The sequence below is a fragment of the Glycine soja genome, chromosome 9 (genome assembly GCF_004193775.1).
Source record: "Glycine soja cultivar W05 chromosome 9, ASM419377v2, whole genome shotgun sequence".
In the NCBI taxonomy this organism is placed as follows: domain Eukaryota; kingdom Viridiplantae; phylum Streptophyta; class Magnoliopsida; order Fabales; family Fabaceae; genus Glycine; species Glycine soja.
In genome coordinates, this window is record NC_041010.1 from 11,419,753 (window position 1) to 11,430,780 (window position 11,028).

Below are 11,028 nucleotides of genomic sequence, written 5' to 3' on the forward strand. Positions count from 1 at the left end.
TATCCTGTGTCTGAACATCCTCCTCGTCTGTTAAGTGAAGCACATGGGTAGTTGTAGGAGAGGTGTTCGGAGACAGAACTGGTGTAGTCTGATCCTCAGGAGTGGAGGGGTCTGCTGCCTGCTGAATTGAAGCTGTATCTGCCACTGGTTCTGAAGGCTCAGAAGTGGCCTCATGAGATTTCTCAGAAGTGGCTGCAGCTTCTTGTGCTGCCTTCTTCCTTCTGACCAAGGGCTTTGGAGTGGTAGTCTCGGATGACTCATCCTCCATCTGCTGTGGTACCTGGGCTGTGGGACCTTCATCTACCCTGTGAAGAGAAGATTGAGTTCCGGGCCAGGCTACCCACTCATTAAATTGCTCTACGGAAGGAATAGAGTCTGGAGCTGCCACCATCTGTAAACTTTATAATAAGATAATCTGCCCCTGATGGATGCTTTGAAGCATGACTTCAAAATGCTGAAGATCTACAGGAGCTGAGGCAGAAGGAACTGCTAGGGTACGTGCTGGAGGAGGAGCTGTAGATGTGGAAAGGGCCTTAGCTGGCCTTGTCCTCACTCTCCTGGCCCCTCTGATAGTAACTGTCAGATCATCAGGGTTCCAACAATTTTTCCTGATATATGCCAAGTTAATGACCGGGCTCAGGCGTTCAAAGACTAGGCTGTCAGAAGCAACCCCTCTGGACTTACATAAAGCGGTGATAAGAGCAGGGAACCCAAGTCTAGAAGAGTTAGACTGGGTCATAGATGTAATCTGACCAGAGATGAGAGCTTCCACATTCATGTCCATATGAGAAACTAGGCCAAAGATTAGCCTAGCTCGATCTACTGTCAGGTCCGGGGTGTGGGAAGTAGGAGCCAGGTTGGAGTATGAGAGAACACTCCACACTTGAGAATCTTCCCAGGGTGGCCTTCAGCATTTAAAACAAATCCCCGACCTGGGATACATAAGGCAGCCTCAATTTCTCTAATATCAGCGGGCAACCTGCAATATCTGGAATATGCGGGTAAGGTTTCACCCTCAGCTAGTACCACAGGTGTCTCTAGAAAGGTGTTGAGGTTGTCTACATCAATCTTCACCACGTGGCCTCTGACCCTGACTTGCTTTGGTGAAGGTCCTTTAGGGCTGTAAAGATTGGCATAAAACTCCTTCACCAAAACTAGATCTATGCTGATGTCAACTAAATTGGTAAGGCATTTATGGAAGTTACACGTCTCCAATTCAGCCTTAAACTCGTCCAGCTCAGTATGGTATATTTCTACCTTCCTCTTAGGCAGTATATGTCTTCCTAGAACATTATTTGTGTATCGGGTCCAGGCCTCAAAGGAGTGGAACCTCCTTGTATCATACTGATATGTGGGCCTTGTACCAATACTCTTTCTCTTTTTGGAAGCCATATGCAAACAAAGGAACCAAACAATTAATCAGGACACGAGTTATTCAAATTTCAAAAACCGAAAAAGACACTGGCCGCTTAGCGAGACATGGTCCGCTTAGCTGGCCTTTGTAAAAAAAAAAACACTATCGCTTAGTGACATGTGAAGCCACTTAGCGGAAGTTGCAGAAATTTAGCTTCTGTAGAATTGGCTTAGCTGGACAGCGCCCACTAAGTTGAACACTTGCCGCAAGGATATGCGCTAAGCTCCTTAAAGGCTACGCTTAGCGGCACCAACTCTTCAAAAATTTCACTAAGTGTTGGGAGCTTAGCGAGCGAAGCTCGCTTAGCTCAACGGATGCCGCAACAAATCGCGCTTGGCCCGGGAAAGCTTAGCTTAGCGCGCGACTATAAAAAAAATTGTCTAAGTTACTTGGGCTTAGCGATTCAGCCTCGCTTAGCCACAGGTAGTTCAGCAAGAGGATGAGTGTTTATCCTCAAAGGATGAACTCGCTTAGCGCGGTAGATGCGCTTAGCGAGTTCTTTTGAGAACGCCTTTATACACAATGAGTATTGATGAACTCGCGTAGCGCAGCATACTCGCTTAGCGAGTTCATCGCATTTTCTAGAAAACGCAGAAAATGCAGTTCATTTTCTTGCACTTTTCAAGCCTTTAAAAAGCATATCAGACATGCAATGTGTGCATCATACTCAATTCAGTATAGAAGCGTATATAGCCCTAATCTTAAACTAATTCTAACAAAACATAAAAACCCTAAAAATCTAAAACTACAGTTGAAGTCTTCTACCCTAAAGTTTAGACAAGAAAAAGAGAAAAAGAATCAAGGAACTTACTTGGATTGTTAATGCTTTAGGATTGGAAGTAGACAACACGAAGAGAAAGCATAGATGCAAAATGTGTAAATTTTTGGAGAGAGAGAGAGTGCAGAGGAGTTGGTGAAATCTGGCAATTGTGAGTGTAACTGCCGTTACACTCACTTAAGTATATTTCGACACTCTCGTTTAGCGGAATGCTGCGCTAAGCGAGCCAGAGAGACGTTTGGTTTCTCAATAAGGCTCGCTTAGCGGATACGCGCACTTAGCTGATGATAGGAATTGCGCTTGGTGACAATAGGTCACGCTTAGCCAAGGATAAGATGTCGCTTCGCGATTAGGCTGAAGCTTAGCCGAATTCAGATCGAATTGAAGTTAGCTTAGCTCAACCTTGGCCAGCTTAGCAGACCAAATCAGCCTCAAATGCAAGGGTTGGTGAGTCGTCTGTGCCAGTAGCACCTGTGGAGCTCGCCATAAAATTTGTCATACATCCTTGGGGGTAAGCTCCATGTTCTTCTCCGACAGGATGTTCTGGAGATGAACGTTTTCTTGGTACCAGTGTCATGTCGTCTCTGAAATGAACCGAGAGGAATCCCAGGTGGAATCCTCTCCATATGTCTGGCTTCGTTTGGTTCATCACCTCTTAGAAGCCATTTGCGAAAACCACGAAAAAAAAACAAAATTTTGTTAATATTTAGCAAAAAGGGGGTGTGCTTAGCAAAATTTAAGGTGACAAAAGAAAACTGAAAAATGACTGGGCGCTAAGCCGCTAGTGGGCACTTAGCGCTAATGCATTACTGGGGCTTACCACGAGGACGTGCGCTAAGCCCATGCATGAACTTCTGAACACAAACCAAAAAATTTATGAGACTCATGAACGCACTTAGTGCAATAGGGGTGCTTAGCGCGTTCATCCAAATTTTCCATAAATTCAAAACGCGCTAATCCGCCAGTGGGCACTTAGCGCGTTCATCAAAAGTGAGCCTAGAACTTGAGCTCGCACTAAGCCGCCAGTGGGTGCTTAGCACGTTCATCAAAAACCCAGGAACCCTGTGTGTGCCTTGAACGTACAAACTCGCTAAGCCATGAAGGTGGGCTTAACGAGTGCACTCTACACATAATTTCTTACTTACTATTATGCATGTTTGAAGATTAACGCATGAATGTAACCATTATGACCCAGACTCAACACATTAAAGCAACCCCCAAATTCAAATACAACACCATTAACATAGTTTATGCATACCTAATATGATCAGTAAGCATAAATAAAGCACACACTATAGGCACTATGGGGAATATGGGAAGGCAGAATGATTTCTCTTAGATGCAAGCAGAGATAGAGAAATGGGTAAGATGTAGTAAAGAAAAAGAAGAAGAAGAAGAAGGAAGTTATATGGTGGTTTTTCAACTTCAATTACAAATCCCGCGCTTAGCGCACACGTCGGGCTTAACGTGCAACCTAACATTACAGTTGCATTACTGGTGTTGGCGCTTTGTGGGAAGGACGCGCTTAGCACCTGATAGGTGTGAGTCCCTTGATCTTCCCTTTAGTTAGTGGTCTTGGCACTTAGCAGAAAGGTTGGACTTAGTGGGTCTGTGCCTTATGCGCGTTGAGCGCGAGCTGTTGCGCTTAGTGCCTGAAGCTTTTTCTTAAATTCATCACAGTTTTCCCTCATCATCCTACAACATCACTCAAATTGATTAGTATCCTCACTTTTCTAAAAACAAGTTTTTTTTCGAAGTTAAACAAAACAGTAAATAAGACAACAAAAATTCCTGGGTTGCCTCCCAGTAAGCGCTTCTTTAATGTCACTAGCTTGACACTGGATCCCTCATAGGTCGAGAAGATAGATGACGCTCTTCAGTCTCTCTAGGTGGCCCCCATTATAGGCCTTCAAGTGTTGTCCATTCATGATTTAGCTCTTCTCTGGTTCACTTGAAGTTGGATCCATGATTTCCACTGCTCCATGTGGCTTGACGTCTTTTATCACAAAGGGTCCCGACCATTTTGACTTGAGCTTTCCTGGAAAGAGCCTGAGTCTTGAATTGAAAAGTAACACCTGCTGGCCAGGATGGAAATTCTTCTTTTGTAGCTTTCTATCATAGTACGCCTTTATCTTTTGCTTGTAGATCCTGGCTGATTCATAGGCGTTTAATCTCATTTCTTCTAGCTCCAACAGTTGCAGTCTTCACTTCTCACCAGACAAGGATTCATCAAAGTTCAATAGTCTGATGGCCCAGTAAGCCCTGTGCTCCAACTCCACTGGCAAGTGACAAGCCTTACCATATACCATCTGAAAGGGTGAGAGGCCTATAGAAGTCTTATATGCAGTCTTGTAAGCCCACAAGGCATAATCCAGCTTCACTGCCCAATCTTTCCTTGAAGAAGCGACGGTCTTCTCCAGGATTCTCTTCAGCTCTCTGTCTGACACTTCTGCTTAACCATTGGCCTCAGGATGATAAGGTGAGGCCACCTTATGTCTGACATTATAATGCCCCAGAACCTTCTACAGTTGTACATTGCAAAAGTGTGTGCCTCCATCACTGATCAACCCTCTAGGAACTCCAAAAAGGGAGAAGATATTCTTTTTTGGAAATTTAATCACGGTCCTGGCATCATTTTGTGGAGTGGCTATGGCTTCCACCCACTTAGACACATAATCAACAACTACCAGGATGTAGACATTCCCGTATGAGGATGGTAGAGGCCCTACAAAATCAATCCCCCAACAATCGAAAACATCTAACTCGATGATGTTCTGCAAAGGCATCTCGTTCCTCCTTGAAATTCCCCATGTTCTCTGGCATTGATCACAGCAAAGTACATGGTCATAAGCATCTCTGAATATGGACGGCCAGAAAAATCCAGCCTGAAGTATCCTGGCAGCTGTCCTATCTCCACTGTAATGGCCCCATAAGGTGAGTTGTGGCAATGCCAAAGTATGCTTTAGACTTCCTTTTTAGTTACACACCTCCTCAAAAAGTTATTTGCTCCGATTTTGAACAGATATGGATCATCCTAGATGAAGAAACTTCTTCCACTGGTGCCAATTGAGATCCTATGGAATGACCCCAATTACTTTGTAGTTGACGATGTCTACGAACCAAGGCCTGTCAACTGCAGCTAAAAGGAATTCATCTGGAAATTCACCCCTGACTTCTTTCTCTTTTTGGGTCACTTCTTCATTCACTAACCGGGAGAGATGGTCAGCCACTACATTCTCGAATCCCTTTTTGTCTCTAATGACGATGTCAAACTCTTGAATCAACAGGACTCATCTTATCAACCTTAGCTTTGAATCTCCCTTGGTGTGAAGATATTTGATGGCTGCATGATCTGTGAAGATAACAACTTTGGATCCCACCAGATAGGACCAGAACTTTTCTAAGGCATAGACGATGGCCAACATTTCCTTCTCAAAGGTCGCCTAATTCAACTGGGTGTCATTTAGGACTTTGCTGGCATAGAATATCTTGTCTCGTCGTTGTCTTAGAACTGCATCCACAACATAGTCACTAGCATCACACATTAGCTCGAACTCCTTGCTCCAATTAGATGCAACCAATATTGGGGCAGATACAAGCTTCTCTTTCAAAGTCTGAAAGGCTTCTAGGCATTCTCATCAAGCTTGAAGACTACATCCTTGTTTAGCAAGTTGCTCAATGTTCTGGCTATCTTCGAGAAGTCCTTGTTGAACCTTGATAGAAACCTGCATGTCCAAGAAAATGTTTGATACCCTTGGCATTTACTAGTGGTGGTAACTTCTCGATGACATTAATTTTTGCTTTATCCACCTTAATGCCTTGGGCTGAAATTTTGTGGCCCAACACTATCCCTTCTTGAACCATGAAGTAACGCTTCTCCCAATTCATCACCAGATTGGTCTCAACACATCTTCGCAGCACAAGCTCTAGATTCATCAAGCAACAATCAAAGGAAGGTCAGAAGACTGAAAAATCATCCATGAAGACTTCTATGCACTTCTCTACCATGTCAGCAAAGATGGCTAGCATGCACCTCTGAAAAGTAGCTAGTGCATTACATAACCCGAATGTCATCCTTTTGTAAGCAAAGACACCAAAAGGGCATGTAAAAGTTGTCTTCTCCTGGTCCTTGGGATCCACTGCAATCTAATTATATCCTGAGTACACATCCAAGAAACAGTAGAAGGATTGTCCTACTAGTCGCTCCAACATCTGTTCCATCAAAGGCAAATGAAAGTGGTTTTTCCTTGTGGCCTCATTGAGCTTCTGGAAGTCGATGCACATCCTTCATCCCGTGACAGTCCAAGTAGGAATAAGATCATTCTTTCCATTGTGGATGACTGTCATACCTCCTTTCTTCGGCACCACCTGGACTGGACTCACCCATGCACTATCAGAAATAGGGTAGATGAGTCCAGCCTCAAGTAACTTGAGGACTTCTTTCGTCACTTCTTCCTTCATGGATGGATTGAATCTTCTCTATGGCTATCTCATTGGTCTATACTCCTCCTTCATCATGATTCTATGCATGCAATAAGCAGGGCTGATTCCCTTGAGATCTGAAATGTGCCACCCAATAGCCTTCTTGGGCTTCCTGAGAACTTCCATCAACCGAGCTTCCTCTTCTGATGATAGGTCACTACTAATCACAATCAGCTTGACTTCATTCTCCTCTAGAAAGGCATACTTCAGGTGCGTGGGTAGGGTCTTCAACTCCAACTTTGGCTTTTCTGGAGGATTGTCCTTCTTTAAATCTTCAACGACATCTTCCCATGCATGAATCTCCTTTAATCGCTCTAAGTCTTCTATATAGGCTTCCAGATCTCTCTTCTTCTTATTGGTCAGACAATCAATTGCATTTATCAAAGCCTTTTTCAATGGTGAGTGAGTAGTCAGGTGTTGCATAGTGTGGTCCACCTCTTGCTCAATTACCTTCACCTTGAAGCATGGCTTGTTATTGCTGGGATGCTTAATTGCTTCAAAGAGGTTGAAGGTTAACTTCTAATCATCCACACTCAACTCTAAGTTTCCATTCCCCATGTCCACCATGCGGCATCTGCTGTAAGGCCTCTCTAAAAGGGATAGTAATCACCAGCTTCTGGAAGATTTCAGGGAACTGCTTAAAGTAGTGCTCCTTATTCTTCTTTGATGGCACCAGAGGGTACGATGCCTCTTTTGGTAAGGCCAGTGGTATCTATTTTCTGGCCTCCCAAGCTAACTGACTCTTGGTCTTAGGGATTAAGACCTCATCATTGTTCTTCTCCCCATCATCATCTTCTTCCCTCTTTGTATCCTTTTCTTCCTCTTTGGCCGCATCCTGCAATACTTTGTCAGCTTCAGTGTCCTCCTGCTTCAGGTTTTGGGTGACGACTGCCTTGCATTCCTCCTTGGGGTTCTTCTTAGTGTTGGCCCCGAAGGTTCCACTAGGCCTTTCAGCCATTTGCTTAGTTAATTAGCCCACCTGTACCTCCAGATTCCTTATTGCTGAATCAATACTCTTCTGATGTGACACGGTAGTTTGCATGAACTGTATTAGTAATTCCTCCAACTTGGTGGTTTTCTCCTGTAGGTTGGGTTCTTGACTAGGAGGCTGATGAGATGAACCTCCTTGGTTGAAATTATTCCCTGGATGGGATCTCCAACCTTGGCCCTGCGAAAAATTACCTCTCTGATAGAATCTTGATGGTCCTCCTTGATGGAATCCTTGACAATTCTGACTTCCCATGTAGTTGACCTCATTGGCTGCGTTGTTTTGGACCATGCATGAACTTGACTCATGAGCACCCCCACAAATGTTGCATCCCCCACTATGCCTGGATGGAGGAGGTTGCACTACATGTAGTTGTTGAGGAAGATTACTCAGAGTGGATATGAGAGTCTCTAAGGTCTTGGCTAGGAGCTTGTTTTGAGCCAACATAGCATCTTGAGAAGTGAGCTCTAGAAGGCTTTTCTTAGTAGGCATGTAGGCTCGATCACGAAGGATGGCGTGATCACTAGCTGCCATATTCTCTAGAAGATAATTATGATGACTCAAAATTAAAGGCTTCACCATTACACTGTCATACCATTTAACAACAATGGAGAATTTAATACAAAGTCACACTAAACTTGAGTTACACCACATATGCTTAAGACACTAAGTATAAACATAGCATGAAGTATACATGCATTCATTGTAAAACTGAAACCTCATGGTTGATAAGCATTGATGCATCAAAATATCAGTTGAGTTTACTTAGTCATACAACAATTAAGTATTTATTCAATGAGTAACACCAAACTCTTACATTGGCAACACAATTTTGCACACAATAACTAACAAATACATGTAGTGTTAAATTGAAGTTGCAAAAAATAAACCATATCTAAAAAATTCATGTTGCAAGCTTTGTAGGATGAAGCTGAGGTGAATTTCGGTATGTATGAAATTATGCAAAAAGTATATGTCATGAAGTTGTTACAACTTGCAAATTTGTTAATAACCCTATAGTTAACTACAGATGATCTTAATCCGATTGCTTTGGAAATGTATTGATATTATCACAATTGGTCATCATATACGCAGAAAAGGTATAACCATGCTAATTTACTAAGTTACATGAAGCTTGTCGTGTTCAAAATATCACATATGCAAATTGATGATACCTTATAGATACTAGCCTCAGAAATGGCTTTTCTAACAAAAGGGGGTAAAATTTTACCTAACTTTCCAATCGGGGGTATCTTTTAAAAAATTACCCAAAAAGGAATAAGTCGTAACAGGTGTTACGACTTCACACTTGTTACGACTTCTTATTTTTTTTTATTTTTTAACTGAAGTCATAAAATTATTTACAACTTCAGTTAAATTTTTTTTACGACTTTGAAATCGTAAAACCTTTTTTTATTTTTAATTTTTTAATTTTTTTAAGGTTTACGACTTTGAAGTCGTAAACCTTTTTTTTTTTAAGTCTTTTTTAAATTTACAATTTTTTTATGCTTTTTTTATTTTTTTAAAATTTTAAAAAATTATTTAAAAGTTTAATAAATAATATTAACTTGAACTATTTATTAGTTTATTTTTTTATTATTTTATTTGATATGTTATTAATTTATTTTAATATTTTATTATTTAAAACATATTATATATTTTTAATATTGTTTTATTTAAATATTTTTTTATTGAAAGTTTAGATACTCTATTAATTAAAAAACATAAAAAATTAAATGGAGATAGTAAAAATTTGAAAGAATTTAATTTAAAAATTGATTATATTTAAATAAAAATTATATATTTTTTAAATAAAACTTGATTATGTTGGTAATGACCATAATAATACTGTGATTCAAATGAACAAATGCGTAATTTTTATTTAAATGTGATCAATTTTTAAATTAAAGTCTTTCAAATTTTTAATATCTGCTTTTAATTTTTTTATTAATAGATTATTTAAACTTTAAATAAAAAAATTAAATAAAACAATATTCAAAATATATAACATGCTTTAAATAATAAAACATTAAAATAAATTAATAACATATCAAATAAAATCGTAAAAAAATATACTAATAAATAAGTCAAGTTAATATTATTTATTATACATTTAAATAATTTTTTTAAAAAAAATACAAAAAAGTGTAAAAAGATTTTAAATTTAAAAAAAAAACTTAAAAACTAGATAAAAAAGATGTTTACGACTTCAAAGTTGTAAACCTTTAAAAAAAATTAAAAAAATTAAAAAGGTTTCACAATTTAAAGTCATAAAATAAAAAAAAAATTATTTACAACTTTAGAGTCGTAAAAAAAAAGTTTCAACTAAAGTTGTAAATAATTTTACGACTTCTGTTAAAAAAAATTAAAAAATAAGAAGTCCTAACAAGTGTTACGACTTTTAACTCAGAAGTCGTAACACCTGTTATGACTTATCTCCTTTGGGTAATTTTTTAAAAGATACCCTCAATTGGAAAATTGGGAAAAAATTTACCCCCTTTTGGTAAAAAAGCCCTCAAAAGTTGATTATCATGACTCAAAATTAAAAGTTGCACCATTACACAGTCATACCATTTAACCACAAGAGAGGATTTAATACAAGGTCACACTAAACTTGACTTATACCACATTTGTTTAAGACACTAAGTAAAAACATTGCATGAAGTATACATGCATTCAGCGTAAAACTGAAACCTGGTGGCTGATAAGCATTGCTGCATCAAAATATCAGTTGAATTTACTTAGGCATACAAAAATGATGTTTTTATTCAATAAGTAACAACAAACTCTTACATTGTCAATACAATATTGAACACAATAACTAACAAACGCATGTAGTCTTAAACTAAAACCAAGTAAATAAACCATATCTATAGAACTCATGTTGCAAGCTTAGGAGGATAAAGCTGAGGTGAATGTTGTCTTGGTGAAATTATGCAAAAAGTAGATGTCATGAAGTTGTTACAACTTATAATGCAGTTAATAACCCTGTAGTTAACTAAAAATTTTGTAGTACTTCCTTGAAAACCATATTAGTTGTTGTATTTAGTGGTTTTCCTTCTTTATCATGAATAAGAATTTTAAATCCACTTTTGCTCTGAACTCTTGAGAATGCCACATGAAGCTGGCCATGACTGAAAACTTGTTGAGGAAGATATAATCCAACACATTGAAGAGATTGGCCTTGAGATTTATTGATTGTCATGTCATATGACACAATAAATGGGAACTGTCTTCTAGTTATCTTGAAAGGCCAAGGAGATTGAGATGGTGATAATGACATTCGTGGAATATAAACCAAACTTCCTACATTTTTTCCAGAAATTATTCATGCCTCAATAAAATGGTTGGCCATTCTAGAGATAA